The sequence below is a fragment of the Myotis daubentonii genome, chromosome 17 (genome assembly GCF_963259705.1).
Source record: "Myotis daubentonii chromosome 17, mMyoDau2.1, whole genome shotgun sequence".
NCBI lineage: Eukaryota > Metazoa > Chordata > Mammalia > Chiroptera > Vespertilionidae > Myotis > Myotis daubentonii.
The window spans coordinates 6,489,576-6,506,734 of NC_081856.1; the positions used below are offsets into that span (position 1 = coordinate 6,489,576).

At 46.8% G+C, this 17,159-nt stretch overlaps 1 protein-coding gene across 3 annotated transcripts in view; it reads left to right on the forward strand.

Moving 5' to 3' along the window:
* Positions 1-17,159, forward strand: part of TPD52 (tumor protein D52) — a 73,926-nt gene that overhangs the window by 16,718 nt on the left and 40,049 nt on the right. The gene's annotated exons all lie outside the window — the stretch shown is intronic.

Here is a 17,159-nt window from a genome sequence, read left to right on the forward strand (position 1 = left end):
AGCTTATTACAGAATTTGTTACCTATTATTTAAGTTTTGGAATCTCTTACATGGATTTCATCATATAGGTTAACCCCAAAATGAACTAATATGGTGTTTGTTATTGCTTAAAAATTTGATCTCTGTATTGCATGAATGTGATGAGAGAGCATAAATAACATTCAAAAAAAGTGTTTTGCTGCTCAGTCTGCTTTGGTGCCTAAGAGAGGGAAATATATTAGAACCTTAACCACTTAGCACATGTGCTTCATGTTGACATGGATCTGTTCAACCCCTAGTAGGTGTTTTAATGTTGGGTTACGGGATACCTATAAGTTCTAGAAATGGTCATTTCTAGTTAATTGATCAGTTGGTTGCTTTTAAAGTGGTGGACATTGTGCTAACACTGAAGCTTAAGCAAACAACAAATGAGTGGGTGACTCTGACCCCCCAGGAAGGTGCAGCGGGATGTGGGGGGGGCATATGCGTTAGCCACTTAAGTTAGGTGGGGTGAGACACGTAATTAGTCTGGAGCATGAGGTGGGTGGCCTCTTGCTAAGTTGTAATGAGTTTTGGTCCAAGAGCAAATGTATGTTCCAAAAGATCCAGACTCTTTCATTGAAGCTGGATGTAAGTGCAGAAGCGAATTGGAGGGCTTTCTTCCCAACCCCGGAGCCCCTTTTGGGATTTGTAGCAGCAAAGACAAAGAGAGATGCGCTAATGGAGTCCTCCTGTTAGGGCACGCCCTGCCCGGGGGCAGGTCTCTGTCTCTGGAAGTGGCTCGTGGGGCAGGAGAGGGACGGGGCAGGAGGGGGACGGGGCAGGAGGGGGACCGATGAGGAGCACTGCTGGGTGTCTCAGAAGCCTGTGGTGGGGCTCAGGAGCCTCTTCAGCAGCTGCCTAGAGAGCCATACGGTTCGCAGGTGGGAGATCTGAGTCCAGGGGCTGGGGCTTTCTTCCCGGTCCTGTGGTTCCTCTGAGTGGAGGCAGGGCGCACCCCAGCCGGGCCTCACTCCCACGGTCACGCTCCGTGGCACCCCACCCTCTCCTGGGGGTCACGGGGAGGGGGAGCGAGGGCAGGGTCAGTGCTGCCTGTGACCAAACTGATTGGGTCTCTGGCTGCCCCCATTTTCTGAAGGTGGAGCTAAATGCAAGTGGGCCTCTCTGCGGTTAACCCGTCTTTACTGCTGGGGACCAGCTCAAACCCTAAAGTCCGGTGGTTTCACTCCCTGGTTTTCTGTACACAGTGTGGTCCCTGAGCAGACCAGGCCCGCTGCCCTCAGGTGTGGGGCTGAGCAGACCAGGCCCACTGCCCTCAGGTGTGGTCCCTGAGCAGGCCAGCCCCACTGCCCTCAGGTGTGGGGCTGAGCAGACCAGCCCCACTGCCCTCAGGTGTGGTCCCTGAGCAGACCAGCCCCACTGCCCTCAGGTGTGGTCCCTGAGCAGACCAGCCCCACTGCCCTCAGGTGTGGTCCCTGAGCAGACCAGCCCCACTGCCCTCAGGTGTGGTCCCTGAGCAGACCAGCCCCACTGCCCTCAGGTGTGGTCCCTGAGCAGACCAGCCCCACTGCCCTCAGGTGTGGTCCCTGAGCAGACCAGCCCCACTGCCCTCAGGTGTGGTCCCTGAGCAGACCAGCCCCACTGCCCTCAGGTGTGGTCCCTGAGCAGACCAGCCCCACTGCCCTCAGGTGTGGTCCCTGAGCAGACCAGCCCCACTGCCCTCAGGTGTGGTCCCTGAGCAGACCAGCCCCACTGCCCTCAGGTGTGGGGCTGAGCAGACAAGGCCCACTGCCCTCAGTGAGAAGTTGGAGAGCCGACCTGGCCAGTGTGGGATCAGGCCTCTGGGCATTCACAGCGCGGGATAAATGACATCTGCTGATTAAAGAGTGACCCTCGAACTTGACTTCAGAGACAGGAGGCAGTAATCCTGGTGATGGAGCGTCCAAAGCATTTTCATAAAAGAAAAGCCGTAGGTAACCAATTCATACGTAGAGTATGTGCTGTTGTGTGTGTGTGGTGTGGATTCAGGTGGGCATCACTGTGGGTGCTTTTTGCCACTGGGAAACCTTAGCCGTTGTTACTCATAATGCCTACTTTTCAGAAACGCGTTAATCTCTTTCAGGCTGTTAAAGGCTCAGAGCTAATGAGTGGGCCAGTCAGCACCTGTGTCTGAGAGTCAGCGTTCCTGGGAAGCAGTGGTTTCCACCAGTTACAGGTGCCGGGTGTGTTCCCAGCGGGCCAGGCTCAATTAAGCACCGATGAGTAAGAACTGATGTTATTCTGGAAGCAACTGTAAAATAATTAGAATTCGATCTCGTTTTAATTAAAGCCTCTCTCTCACCTGTCGTTCCAGCCATGTGGGCAAGGCACAGGCACTTCTGCCGGCCGGCCGGGTCCCTCTGCCCTTTCGGGGTGACCTCGGAAGAACCCAGTTCGGGCTCAGTTCTCTCCCTGAGAGAGAGAAAGCATTTATGTCGGCCATGGAGCCAGTGTGTGTGTCACAGCGGGACCAGGGCTGGGAAATCTACAGGGCCTTGGCTTACAACAAAGGCACGTTTTGTTGCGTTGGGAGCATAAATAGGCTTCTTTTTTTCTCTTGTTTCCAGTTCGATATGACGTTGGCATTGCTGATGGTAACACAGAACCTGCTCTCGGAGCTGAGCTGGCAGAGAGTGTGGGTTCAGGAACAAGACCAGAGGCCGAGCTGGGCTGGGGGCCGGCCTGGGGACTGTGGGGGATGCTTGGGAGGCGAGGAGAAAGCCATTCTGCTTTTTTTAAATTAAAAAATGTGTTTAATTGTTGACATTAGTACAGATGTCTCCTGTTCCCCTCTACCTCCTCCACCCAGTGTCTGCTCTCCTCTCCCTCTGGCCTCACCTCAGCGTTCAAGTCTCGCGTTCCATATGGTGCAGATGCTGATGGGTATGGGGTTTCTTTTGGGGGTGATGAAATGTTCTAAAATTAGGTCTTGGGGATGGTTTCCCAACTCTGTGAATATACTAATAACTACTGAATTGTGCCCAGTATGTGAATGATGGCTCAGTGAAGCTGCTACTGTATTAAAAAACAAAACACTGTCCTTCCCTCCTCCCCGCCAGTCTCTTGGACATGGCAGTGTTCAGTACACACAGGCGACAGGACATTGAATAATGGAGTTGAAATGATCCAAGTAGCGCAGGTAGGTGAGGGGGCGGCAAGGGTGCAGTGTGGTGAAGTAAGCTCCAGGGGGCAGTGCAGCAGCAGGGTAGGCAGGCTGGGCCAGGAGGGGTCTTCTGGCAAGAGGGGACGGAGATGGTGGATGTTGTCAAGGTGCCACCAGCAGTGCAGACCTGTGTGGGAGGGGCTGGGTGCAGGTCAGACGTGAGTCTTGCGTTTGAAAGTTGGGAATGCTAGTGTTTTGGCCTTCTGGATCTTGAAGCCATGTGATGACAGAGTGGGCTGGAGGCCCAACAGTGGATGCTTTTGCGGGAATTCTGGGAGGGGGCGGAGCCACAAGATCTTCATTTGCGGAGTGTCCATGTCCTTGGGTAGCCAGGCGAAGAGCCTGATCAGGTACCCAGACTGACGAAGGCCAAGAGGTGTGATGTGGCACGAAGGCAGAGCCCGGGCCAGATCCCAGCAGCTACCGAAGATCTGGTTACCAGCTTTGGGGTGGGGTGTTGAGTGACTTTTTGGGGTTCATTTTCAGTTGTTTCATTTGTGTGTCCTTTTTGTGTGTTTTTTTCCTTTCCTTTTTCTTTTTCAGTTACAGTGTATGTTCAGTGTTACTTTGTATGGGTTCCAGGTGAACAGCATTGTGGTTAGATACTTCTTTTGTTTTTGGTCAGTGTCGATGAGGAGTATACTTTCATTTCCCGAGATGCACACCGTCCGTGTTGAATGTCGCCCCATACCTGCAGTCCAGAGCATAGGCCACTCTGAGTTTGGTTCCTGCGCCAGCTGGAGCCGCACCTGCAGAAGCAGAAGTCTGAACCTTACGAAACCACGCTTTCCTCCCCAAGGGCGTGCGAGTTCTCTTCTGCAGGTTTTTATGCAATGAGGTTTCAGACTGAGGATTCTGTCACTGTTGGTATCTTGTTGCCAAAGAAAGTCACCTTTTTAACATAGTCTTCTCCCGAACGAGGCCTCCCCCACCCAAAGGACAACGTTAACCCAAACTGGGAGGGGATTGCTGTTGGGGGCTCCTACCAGCCGATGTTCGTATTTTTGAAAAATAATGCATGTCGAGGCAAAGGAGTTCAAGCAGCACAGAGGAGTGTACAGGTACAACCAAACACTCACCCTCGACCCATTTCCCAGGCACAGCTGCCCTGATCAAGCCCCGGGTGTCCCCTGGAAGGGGTGGGGAACCTTTTTGCTGCCAAGGGCCATTTGGATATTTATAACATCATTCTCGGGCCATCTAAAATTATCAGCTTAAAAATTAGCCTGCTGTATTTGGTCAAACATTTAATTAACTCGCCCCTAATGCCTTGGCAGGGCCAGACCAAATGATTTCAAGGGCTTTATATGACCCGAGGGCGGGATGTTCCCCACCCCTGTTCTAGAAACATCCATGCAGGTCATGTGTATAGCTCTTTTAAAATCCAGATGGGACCATGTCATGCACACTGTTCTGCACACTGATTGTTTTAGCTAACATGTACCTCCTTGGATGTTTTCCTTCTATTACACATGTGGATCTTTTTAGAAAAACAGCTTTATTGAGATATAATTTGCAATCAATAATTACCATACACTTTACCTCAAACGACTGAGTGGCTGTTAGTAAACCTGCGGAGCCCGGCCACCACCCCCAAGGCCCTGTTTTAAGCCGTTTCCATTAGCACTGCGCCTGTTTTCTGTCCTGCCACGTTCCCACCCTGGGCAGCCACTTCTCTCCTTTCTGTCTCTGTGAATTGATTTTACTCTTTTTACTGCACCAGGGGCTCATTTTGTGGAAGTACAAAGATGTGTTTCACTGGTCTCTATTCAAGCAAACTTAGTGTTTTGCTGATGTTTTACTTTGCTGTCTTTCTACTTCCTTTTTAAAAAATTGACAAGGTTGAAAATTTGCCTCTGAGTGAGAGTTGGTAAAAGTGGTAAGGGAATTTGATATGAGCTGTGGGCTGTTGGTGGATTTTCCAGTCCCTAGCTGTAGGACTAGAAGAATTGTGGGGCCTGGGTAACCAGTTACCTTCATTTGAATAGAAAGTGCCCTAGGTCCTCCGTGATGAGGTGGAAGCCCAGGCATTAACGTGTTTCATGGATGTGCGAAGTGGAACTAAGTATTGACATGCTTGGCCGAGGGGAGAGCCTGATGCCGGCTTTTCCTTTCTCACCTTGGTCTCTAAGGAGGAGGACTTCAGGATTGCTGCGTGTTCTGGAGTGTGTCTTGGGGTTTATTTTGCAAACTGCATGTTGGCTTGTGGATTCTGACCCGCTGTTTTTTTTTTTAATGAGGTGGAACAGAATAGTAAACGTCTTACCTGTTGTCATTAACCTAAAATTAAAAAGGCAAAAATGACAGGCAATAAGCGTTTATTTGGGATCACAGAATTGCAATTTGGGGAGCACAGATTCAAGCAGAAACCCAAATACTGAGGACGGGGCTTTTATGAGAAAGGGTAAGGGACTATTACACGAGCAGAAGAAAGGAATTCCTGTTGGTGCTAACAAGCTGAGCCACCCCTGGCTGGGCCTGGCGGGTTACTCATGCTGTCCTCTGATGAAGCCATCAGCAGTAGTCCTCGAGGGCAGGAGGCGGCGGTCCTGCCGCTCTACGAACAGCTGTTGGCAGGCCCTGTTGGCTTGGCTCAGTGCAAAGCTGCAAGGAGCGAGCGGGGAAGGCAGCTCCTTGGGGATGGCTCCACTGATGTCAGCTGTCACTGGATCGCTGAGCATCTAATGGTGGGGTGTGTGCGTGTGTGATGTAAGCATCTGCAGTGTTGAAAAGTGGGCGCCTTCGTGGTTAAAGTTTCTCAATTTCAGTCAAGGGAACAAATGTTACATTCAGGCTTCCTGTATCTGAGCTGTTTAGAACCCTCCCAAGCGAGAAGACAGGACGGGGCGTCCATTGGCTCGGAGATCAGCTGGGAAAGTGAGCCGACTTGTCTGGGAGAGTGGGCACTGGAAAAGAAAACGCTCAGGCAAAACTCCTGTGTGAGCCCATTTCTCTATCAAAATGATGTTAGTTCCAAAGTTCTAAAGGGGAACCTTACCTTTGTATGGATGTTAGTGTATCAACTATTCAATTCTGGATTTTTTTTTTTACTATAACAAGATATACATCTGGGCTAGGGAGGTCTTCGGAACATTTAATTTCATCATATCTTGTAGTTGGAAGTACCAGGAATGGCACTGTGACCTCCTGGCTCATAGGTTAATGCTCAACCACTGAGCAACATCAGCTGGGCTTGAATTTTTTTTTTAAAGAGTTTTTGTTCTGAGACAAGCTGATGTGAGTCCTAGGAACAACCAAGAGCTTTTCATTGTTAATAAACCCATGGACATTTAATGTAAACGAGGAGATGATGAGAATGAGCTGGGATCTTGCTTATCCATTTAAAATCTTGAAAATAAGTGAGGGGACATATCAACCCAAATTTACCTTCAAGTTACAAGACATTCAAGCCAACCTCATAGTATAAAGTTTTAAATGATCCTATAATTTATATTTTTATGGTTGTTCTATGTGGGTACCCTGTCCAGAGTACACGGGTGTTCAAGGCCTATCTGAGCAAGCACACAGCAGTTGTACTGTACGCACTGCACAGGCGTACCTTCCTGTAACCCAAATATTGATGTCAGTCTTTGGTAAGAAGCCTTTTTGTCTAAGTTGGTATAAAGATGTGTTACTGACCAGCTGGTGCACGGCTGTTTTACTAGCTCCTGTGTTTGCTGGACTGTTCTATGTGATGGCTTTGTTAGCAGCTGCCTTATGAGGCTACTGTGGAGAACTGTTTTGTCTAATGGCTCCTTGTTAGCAGTGGCTACTTGCCTCTCTTACATGCCGATGACTTCTCATGTCTTCTCTGTCCACTACCCCGCGTCCACAGCCCCTGGCAGAGAAGGACCCCGCTCCCACAGACTGTCACACTCCCCAGGATGCAGTCATTCTGGTATATTCCATCCTCCCTCACCCTCCAAAGAATCCAGATGGAAAATGATCTGGAGAAATTTGGAAAACATGAAAAAAGTGAAGAAGTGAATGTTTTAAAAATTATTGCAAATTTTGATGGAAATGGTAAAACTTTTCTTGATAAATTATTAATACTTCCTGTAAGATAGGTAGATGAAAGGATGTGTACCTGAAATCCACAGTCAAATATTTTACTTCTTGAAAATAGAATACATAAGGCACGATATGTCTTTTCCTTCTGTGCATAAAGGTAAGTATAAATTAGAATAAATGCTAAAGGTGAAAATTTTATAAATTCTTAATCTAATATGTACAAAATACACAAATTCCAGGTGAAAGAATAAAGGCTGACACATTGTAGGACATTATAAATGAGATAGTTACTTCTTTTATTCAGTGAGGGGGTAAGATCTTCTATAGTACAATGGACAGTGGGCAATTTGTGTAAGATAACCTTTGACATTTTTCAGCAGCTCTCTGATTTTTTATGAATTCCTTTTTAGTAAATATATTTTAAAAAATTAAACAGCACAGGGAAGTATTAACTGAAAAACAAAACATCCTTATCTACTTCCCTGATCACCTACTCCCATTTCTGAGAGAGAACAGCTATTAATGGCTTCATATTTACCTTCATATTGCTTTATGATATATCAACATGTGTGTGTGTGTGTGTGTGTGTGTGTGTGTGTGTGTAGAAATTACAAATGGGCCTGTATTTGTCAGGTTACAGGTCACAGGACAACTCCTGTAACAACCTCAGCATTTTAGTGGCTCCACATAATGAAAGTTTAGTTCGCACTCACACAGTGGACCAGTGTGTGGTGCTGTTAACGGTGTCGCTCATGGGCAGCTTTGTATGAAGGAGAAACCGTGACACAGGCTCCTGCTATCCGCTGGCTGTGTTCCCGCCTGTGGAAATGTGAGAAAGAGAACATTAGAAGTCCCAAGGGAGATTTCCATGGGCCGGGCCCGAGAGTGACAGGGCCCCATTTGCACCTGGCTTGCAATAAAGAAAGCCCTAGACCAGTGATGGCGAACCTTTTGAGCTCGGCGTGTCAGCATTTTGAAAAACCCTAACTTAACTCTGGTGCCGTGTCACATATAGAAATTTTTTGATATTTGCAGCCATAGTAAAACAAAGACGTATATTTTTGATATTTATTTTATACTAGAGGCCCGTTGCAGGAAGATTCCTGCAAGAATAGGACTTCTTGAGGCCAGAGTGAAGCAGTGGCGGGCTTTGCTCCCTTCTCCGCCGCCTTGCTCCCTCCCATCTCCGCCGCCTGGCTTCCTTCCGTCTCTGCTGCTGTCCCGCCCAGCTGCCCCGGGTTGCACACGGGAGGGCCGGATGGCAGCTGGGCAGGCGGTGGATCGCTGCTGTCCGTCTGGCCGCCCTGGGTCGCACACGGGAGGGCTGCCCCAGGTTGCACACAGGAGGGCTGGATGGCGGCCGGGAGGGCGGCGGATCGCTGGTATCCCGCCTGGCCACCCCGGGTCGCACACAAATAAATGGCCATCTTTCTTGGGTTAATTTGCATACTCTTCTGATTGGCTGATGGGCATAGTGAAGGTACAGTCAATTAGCATCGTTGTCTTTTATTAGTGTAGATCCTTAAATGCCATTTAACATAAAAAAATCAACCAAAAAAATGAGTTCGCGTGTCACCTCTGACACGCGTGTCATAGGTTTGCCATCACTGCCCTAGACCCACTGCGAAGGCCTGACCGCTAGTTCTCACGAGAGAGCTGTGATGAGGTTTTAGCCACATTAAATAATTTGCTTGGTTTTCAGTTTTCTCACCTATAAAACGGTGATGATAAAACCTCGTCTCCCTTCGTGATGTTTTTTCTACAGGCCTAAATGCCATAGTATATTCAAAGCGCAGGGGAATATGTAGGGTAGAAATAATAATGATAAACATAATTCCTTTCATCTAAATTATATAATGACTGTGTCTTAGTACCCATAGCTCTAGGACAGGGGTGGGCAAACTTTTTGACTCGAGGGCCACAATGGGTTCTTAAACTGGACTGGAGGGCCGGAACAAAAGCATGGATGGAGTGTTTGTGTGAACTAATATAAATTCAAAGTAAACATCATTATATAAAAGGGTACGGTCTTTTTTTTTTTTTTTAGTTTTATTCATTTCAAACGGGCTGGATCCGGCCCGCGGGCCGTAGTTTGCCCACGGCTGCTCTAGAAGCTCAGCTGGAAATCAGTGGAAATATTCCAAATGAATAAAGAGAAGGATAAATAAACGCAGACTGGAGGCCTGTCTGTGGCCCAGGCTGCCTGCTTGAAAGGTGAATAAGGTGATCGACCCGTGCAGGTTCGGTGTCTTGCAGGCAACCCGGCTAGGTCTGGGCTTGGCGTGCTTTGGAGCTAACTTCAGGTGTTTGTACTGAGAATATAACCCCAGTAGGAAGTCCCTGTACAGATGCGTGTGTTCAGGGGCAGGTAGTGATAGTACGTGTTCCAAGTGGCCCCGAGGCCTCCGAGGCTGAGTTTGGCTGGTCTGTTTGGGGTGGTGTACTTTTTTGTTTTTTTAATATATTCTTATTTATTTCTGAGAGGAAGGGAGAGGGAGAGAGAGAGACAGAAGCATCAATGATGAGCGAGAACCCAGGCATGTGCCCTGACCAGGAATCTAACTGTGACCTCCTGGTTCATAAGTTGACGCTCAACTGCTGAGCAACACTGTGTGGGCTGGGGTGGTCTACTTTTATACAGTGCTTTTGTTAGTTTTGTACTTGGTGTCATGAGGATTCGTGAATGGCGGCATTGAGAAGGAACAAGGACTCAGCTCATTTGAAAAGCATTCAGTCAAAATGTATGACCGTTGTCTCTTAGTTGAATTGAATAAGGTGGCCTCTTACCTTGCACGGAGAGAAGGGTCCCATCACCTCGTCTGTGTATGGGGTTCCTGTCACATCTTGCCTTTTCTGGGGCTGTGAAGGGTGGAGTTGTGCTGTGTTCACCTTAAATAACTCCTAGTTTTAATTTGATTATTTGTTCTTGGTGGGAAATGGTAGTGTTGACTTTTAGTCGTCTTGGTAACGATCTTGTACCTAGATGGATATAGTCACAGATTTTGTGGGGGTAGAGGAAGAGAAACCCAACATAAATAAATTTGAATGTTTAGTGCAGATTTTTTGGCATTAAGTACCACATGGGTACTATTTCTAGAACATAAGATATATGGTCATTAAATAAACGCTGCTTACTGAGAAATATTTATCTTTGTTGTGTTTTTATTCGGCTGAAATAATAAGAAATGCTGTTTTTTATTTTTTAAAATATTTTTATTGATTTCAGAGAGGAAGGGAGAGGGGTAGAGAGAGAGAAACATCAATGATGAGAGAGAATCATTGATTGGCTACCTTCTGCACGCCCCACACTGGGGGTTGAGCCCGCAACCCAGGCATGTGCCCTGACCAGAAATCGAACCAGTGACCTTGGTTCATGGGTCAACACTCAAGCACTGAGCCACTGTGGCCGGGCAACTTTTGGGTTTTGTATCTTAGAGCAGTCATCACTTAAATTATGAAAATAACCTCCTGTAGGTTTTCTGACATTTTTATTGGGTATATTTACTCATGTTTATCTATAGCTTTTTATTCCTTCTGGAATTTCTGTCCCGAGTTAAGGATGGGTTTATCTTTCCTCTGCTGATATTAACACTTGTCATGTATAAACTTCTTTGTGTACAGGGATCTGTTTCTGGACTTCAGTAGGTTTTACTGATCTGTGTATCTTCTTTTTTAAAAACTTTTTTTTATCCTCACCAGAGGATATGTTTAAAAAATTTTTTTTAAATTGATTTTTAGAGAGAGGAATGGAGAGAGAGAAACATCGATCTGTTGCCTCCCATAGACACCCCGACCAGAGATTGAACCCGCAACCTGGATATATGTCCTGACCAGGAATCGAGCCCACACCTGTGGCCTCTTAGTGCACAGGATGATGCTCCCACCCCCTGAGCCATGGCCAGATCTGTGTGTCTCTTCTTGTGCCTGTACTGTGTGGTTTTAATTACCACACAGAGCTCTTATTTTAATTTTTTTTTTTAAGTTTATTTTATTTTACATGGCATAAAACAAATTTTAAGTGAACACCAAGGAATAAAATGAAAATTGAAATTCTTCTTTTTTTTAAATGTATTTTTATTGATTTCAGAGAGGAAGGGAGAGGGAGAGATAGAAATATCAATTGATTGGCTGCCTCCCGCATGCCCCCCACCGGGGATCGAGTCCACAACCTGGGCATGTATCCTTGACCAGAATCAAACCTGGGACCCTTCAGTCTGCAGGCAGACACTCTATCCACGGAGCCAAATTGGCTAGGGCTGAAATTCCTCTTTCTTTAATCCATTCTCCATAGTCTCTCCCTTCCCAGTTTTAGTTACTGTTAAATTTCTTGATTTTTTTTCCCCCCAGAAAATTTTTATCTGTGTTCCCGGACACACACTTACCCATGGGCAGAAGTGTATTAAAACGGGACCATGATCTATATACTATATACAGCATTATTCTTTACCTTGCTTTAAAAACAGTTTCATTGAAGTAAAATTCTCATACCATTCAACTCACCCAACTACAATGAGATACCTCCTCACAACTGTTAGAGTGACCGTTATCAACAAGACAAGCAATGATAGGTGTTGAAGAGGTTGTGGGAAAAAGGGAACCCTCATCCACTGCTGGTGGGAATGTAGACTAGTACAACCACTATGGAAACCTCAAAATCATGTATTTGCAAAGATATATGCACCCACCCCTATGTTCATTGCAGCGTTACTCACAGTGACCAAGACATGGAAACAGCCAAACTGTCCCATGATAGAGGACTGGATAAAGAAGATGTGGTACATACACACAATGGAACACTACTCAGCCATAAGAAAGGATGAAATAGCGTCATTTGCAACAACATGGATGGACCTTGAGAACATTGTGCTAAGTGAAATAAGTCATCAGAAAAAGCTAAGAACCATATGATTTCACTCACATGTGGCATATGAAACTGAAACTCATGAACACAAACAGCAGTATGGTGGTTGCCACAGGGAAGGGGGTCGGGGGTGAGGGGGTCCTAATATATGGTGACAGGAGAAGATTTAACTTCGGGTGGTGGGCACACAGTGCAGCACACAGATCTTGTAACATAGAAACCCACACCTGAAACCTATATGTTCATGTTCACTAATGTCACTCCGATAAAATATAATAAAAACAAACAAAGCACACCAAACTATTGATTTTAAATGGAAGTGTTGCAGGCATCCACCATCTTCATGCTTCCCTTCCTCGTTTAATCTTAATTTACAGAGCAAATGCTATAAGAGGGCAGTTTCTGTTTTTGTTTAAAAGTTAAAAGGGACCAGTTTAAAGCATTTGTCTTGCTATTCAGCTTGTCATGACACCGGGGTCTCTGGCACCTTTGGAGCTGGCGTCCCTGTTGTCCGCCCTCTACAGTTATTGTCCTCTGATTTTCACATCTCAAAATTTGGAGGTAGATTTGCTCAGGGGATTATCTTTGTAAATAAAATCCTCTGGTGGAGATGGAATGTGGAATTTCTCTCTGTTCTGATCATCCTGCTGGTTACACGTTGAGAAGGCTGCTTTACGGCGATGCTGGGGCCACGTTTCCCTTCTTAGAAACCCGTGGGAAGAACGAGGGCCGCCGTGTGGTTGTATCAGACAGTGTTTGGTTTGCCGTCTTGCTTGGCTGTTTTCACTGTATTTGAAAAGACTCGAAGGATCAAGTGTAGGCCTTGAACATGGTGTCCTACTTCTGTATTGAATAGATGTCTGTTTCTGTTTAGTTTTAGATGTTAGACCCCTCGCCTGCGGGGGAACATTCTTTGAAGATGATAATACTTCTCCATAAATCTAATGATACTCTTCATTTAGCTAGGAAGCAGACATTCGTTTGATTTTTAAAAAATATATTTTTATTGATTTCAGAGAGGAAGGAAGAGGGAATGAGAGATAAAATTTTTTTTTTAGAGAGTGAAAGAGAGAGGGAAAGACAGAGAGAAACATCCATGTGAGAGAAACACATTGATTGGTTGCCTCCTGCATGCATCCGACCAGGGCCTTGGCTGGGGAGGAGCCTGCACCCAAGGTACATGCCCTTGACCAGAATCAAACCTGGGACTCTTCGGTCTATAGGCCGATGCTCTATCCAGTGAGCCAAACCGGCCAGGGCGGAAGCAGACATTCGAACCACTACACTATTTCTTAAAATGCACTGGAGGAATTTAACCAGATCCGCCCGGGTGGGTGTCTCCTTGGCATTAACAATGGAGTTTGATGATTTCGTCATCCTCTCTTTAACATGAGCTCAGACCTGCCCCGGAAGCTGCACATGACGATGCTCTCTGTGACCGCCCAGGCACTCGTGGCTGGTAATAGCCCAGCGCCGGGGGATTTTCCCAGGTAGAGTCCAGACTGGGTGACATTTTTTTTTTAATTAATTTTTTTAGAGCAGTTGTAGGTTTACAGAAATTGAATAGATAGTATTGAGAATTCCCATATCCACCCCTCTACCCAGTTTGCTCTATTAGTGTAGTACATATGTTATAATTGATTAACCAATATTGATACATTATTATTAACTAAGGTGCATAATTTACATAAAAATGTCTAACCACTATGCTGTACACCTAAAACTAATATAATATTAAATGTCAACTATAACTGGAAAAAATGTAGGAAGAGTAATAAATCAGTTTGGTGATTGGTTAGTATTCTTAGCCATCTGATGTAAAATGATGAACCTGTATACCTAGTTCTTTCATCTTTCCTGGTCGGCGTGACCGGAATTGCGTGACTTGGGGGTTCTGGGTACTTTCCAGGAATGCATTTCTCCACCCCCGGCCCTTCCCACGCTGCCTCTTCCGTTATCCTGTCCCCCGTGGAGGGAGCTTCCTGGGATAACTGTCATTGTGTGCTCTTTCGATAAATACCTGTTTGGCAGGGATGTTTGGTAAAACAGAAACGTCGGTACGGAGCGCTCACAACCATAAACCCAGGTGTCATTAGTCAGATGTGTAGTGTCGGGTTCTCAGCCTCAGGCCGGGAGCCAGGCTGCCTGCAGCCTCCCAGCTATGGATTTGGTTTCGAGGCGATGTGTGGCGTTGGCGCTTGACCTTTAAAAGGAAAGATGGGAGATTGTGTTAAAAAGGGGAAATATGGGAAATGTGTCATTGGAAATGGCATTTCTTAACCAAAGTCACAGGTTCAGATAGAAATGCTCTACATTTAATATGACACTATTTCTTAATAGCATTTAGGATAAAATGGGCAATGTTTGTGCTGTGTATCTGTTGAGTGGCTGCCGTGGGAGAGGCCTAATGAAATTATTAGAGTTTAGAGCAAGCCCAGCGCCTGCATGTCTAACTTGCTGGTGGAGTGTTTGGAGTGTTTGTTATGCCTCAGCTTGCAGATGATGGAAGCTCATGGCCAGATGTGAACTTTAAATAAGAGCCTGCTGGTCGGAGCAGCTCCTGCACTCCCCCGAGCCTCTAGCTGCTGGGAGTAGCTGTGTGCGCGTGGGAGCTTTTCCAAATTAAAGTCTGCTCCCCAGTTCATTTATCCCCTTTAGGCTCTGCGCTGGGTGTGTTTATGCCCCCCTCCTCCCCCTTCGTACAGCCTGTCAGCAAAGTGGAAACAGTTGGCTTGGAAGAAACCCCTTGACCTTCCCATAAGCTCACCGCAGAGCCCCTGTGCTCTGTCTTAAATAGATTATCACTCGTAGACGGAGCAGCCTGCTCTCACCGCCTACTCCTGGGCCATCTTCCAGACTGTGTGTGGCTGTCCGTCCAGACCCTAAGTAATCCCTGCCGAAAAGGCCATGACAGTGACATAGCCTGTCTGTCTCTTGGTCTAAACGTCCCCGCTTTGTGGCCCGTTCGGACGGCAGGAAAAAAGCAGCACACGCCCCAGACGCAAAAACTCTTTGGCCATAAAATCTGAGTCTTGGTTTTAAAGAGACACCTATTTAGGAAGTGCTAAGACCACGTGGAGTGACAGGTCTGAGAGCTTGCTCAGGCCGTATCCTAAGGCAGACACCGTGCTGCTGTCTAAAGCAGGCCTCAGTGCCCCCCCCCCCCCGCCCCCGTGCAGTGGGGAGGGACCCGTCCTTGAGCACGGTCCCCAGGTGGTCTGTGAACATGTGAAAGTGGGAGAACTTGGCTCCGAGCCCGTCGTCATGGAAACCACCAGGTGAGGAGGGACCCGAACACTGAAACAGCCCTATTTAAAAATGAAAGATGTGGATGTTGCAGTTAGTGACCTGGCACTGAGGGAAGAGCGAGCTATCTCGCTATGATTTCCTGTTGTGCTAACGAAACTCTCCAGTCAGAGCAGGAATGCCGCCTGTGCAGGAGGGTGACCTCCTGGGATAGTGAGGCCTCTTTGTACTTTTGGGATCCAGCCTCCAACTCCCTCGTGATGGAGAATTTGGGCATTTTTTGACATTTGTCAGCAGGTCCTGGTTTTCCCTGTTAGAGGCTCGGCTGGAAAATATGTTTGAAAATAGGTTGAGGGGGGGAATAAGGTCTCGTTCTCATTATAACTCCTGCTCTTCAATATTTCAAAAATCATTTTAAAGGGAAAAAATGCCCCTGGCCTGTCTGTGGGGCACAGACTTGATTTCAGTTATTTTGGGAGGACAGAAAAGCATCCTGCTAGGAGGGTGGAGCGCCAGGTGAGAATTTCCTTGCAAGTCAGTCGGTCAAGCAATGTTTAACCTTATAATTGGGCAGTCAAATGGACACAAAAATTAACCATTCCATATGGGCCCTTTGGTTCCTATTTTCAGTGATGTATAACTTTGCTGTCCTTAACTAGGTTGGTGGTTAAATTGTCCCGTATTTGTCCAGCTGGAACACCTTCCCGCTGGCTGCTGTGGTAACTTGTCCCCGTGTCTGATACCAGTGCCTGCCTCTCCAGTTGGGTAATGACATTGTCCGTCTGTGTGCACTTTGAGGCCCCTCAAGAGAATTTTTGTACCTGTCATAGCTTTTACATCAGACCATCCCTTAAGTATCTTTCAAAATTAGGGAGAACACATCCAGACCTACTTGAGTGATGTGTGAATGGGCAGGTGGAAACTTAATATTCTTTATCGTCCTTTGTGCTGCCTACATTTCCATCTGCAGCAGCGTGAGTCAGCTAATGGGTTGTTGCTCTGTAGTGCACTTTGCTGGCCAGACTGAGGGCTGAGCTGCCCAGGGCGCCCTCTGCTGACACTGCCGGGCACAGGTGCTTTCCTGGGGTGGTGTGACGCGGATTTCTCCTGACACTTTCTTTCTTTTGGCTAGTTGGTCTCTTTCTCTCCAGTGATTACACATTTATGGATCATACAATGCAAAGAGTTTTGGAACCTTCTTTGTTTACGGATTGTCTCAAGAATATCTTTCCCTGTAAAACATACATGTCCTCACCATCATGTTAATGTTGGTGTAATTTTCTATTATGTGGATGTTCTATTCAGCATTTAAGCTATCGCTTTTAGGCACATGTGCTGTTTTTTCCACTTCAGGTAGCAGTAGAATGACCATCCCTTGTGCGCCTACCATTCATAGGCGACTTATTAAGTTGAGCTGGATGAGTGGGTAGGAATTTGACAGGCAGAAATACAGGGAAAAGAGGCCCCAGTTTGAGACATTGTCTTGCCCGAGTTCAGATGTGTCTGAGAAACAGGAATATCAAGTTTGGCTAAAACGTGACTGCGGTAATAGTGGGAAGTGGTTGGAAGGTAGGACTTTTTCTACTGAAATGATAGACTTCAACCTGAACCATAAGTGGAGTCACATAGAAATGTATCTATACCAATAAAAGGGTAATATGCTAATTAGACCAGGAGACCTTCCAGACAAAGCCATGGTGGCGGGCCAAGGCAGAGCTGGTTAGGGGTGATCAGGCCAGGAGGGGAGGGCAGTTGGGGGTGATCAGGTTAGCAGGGGGGCATTTGGGGGCAAGCAGGCCAGCAGGGGGGGCAGTTGGGAGCGAACAGGCCGGCAGTGGGGGGGCATTTGGGGGTGATTGG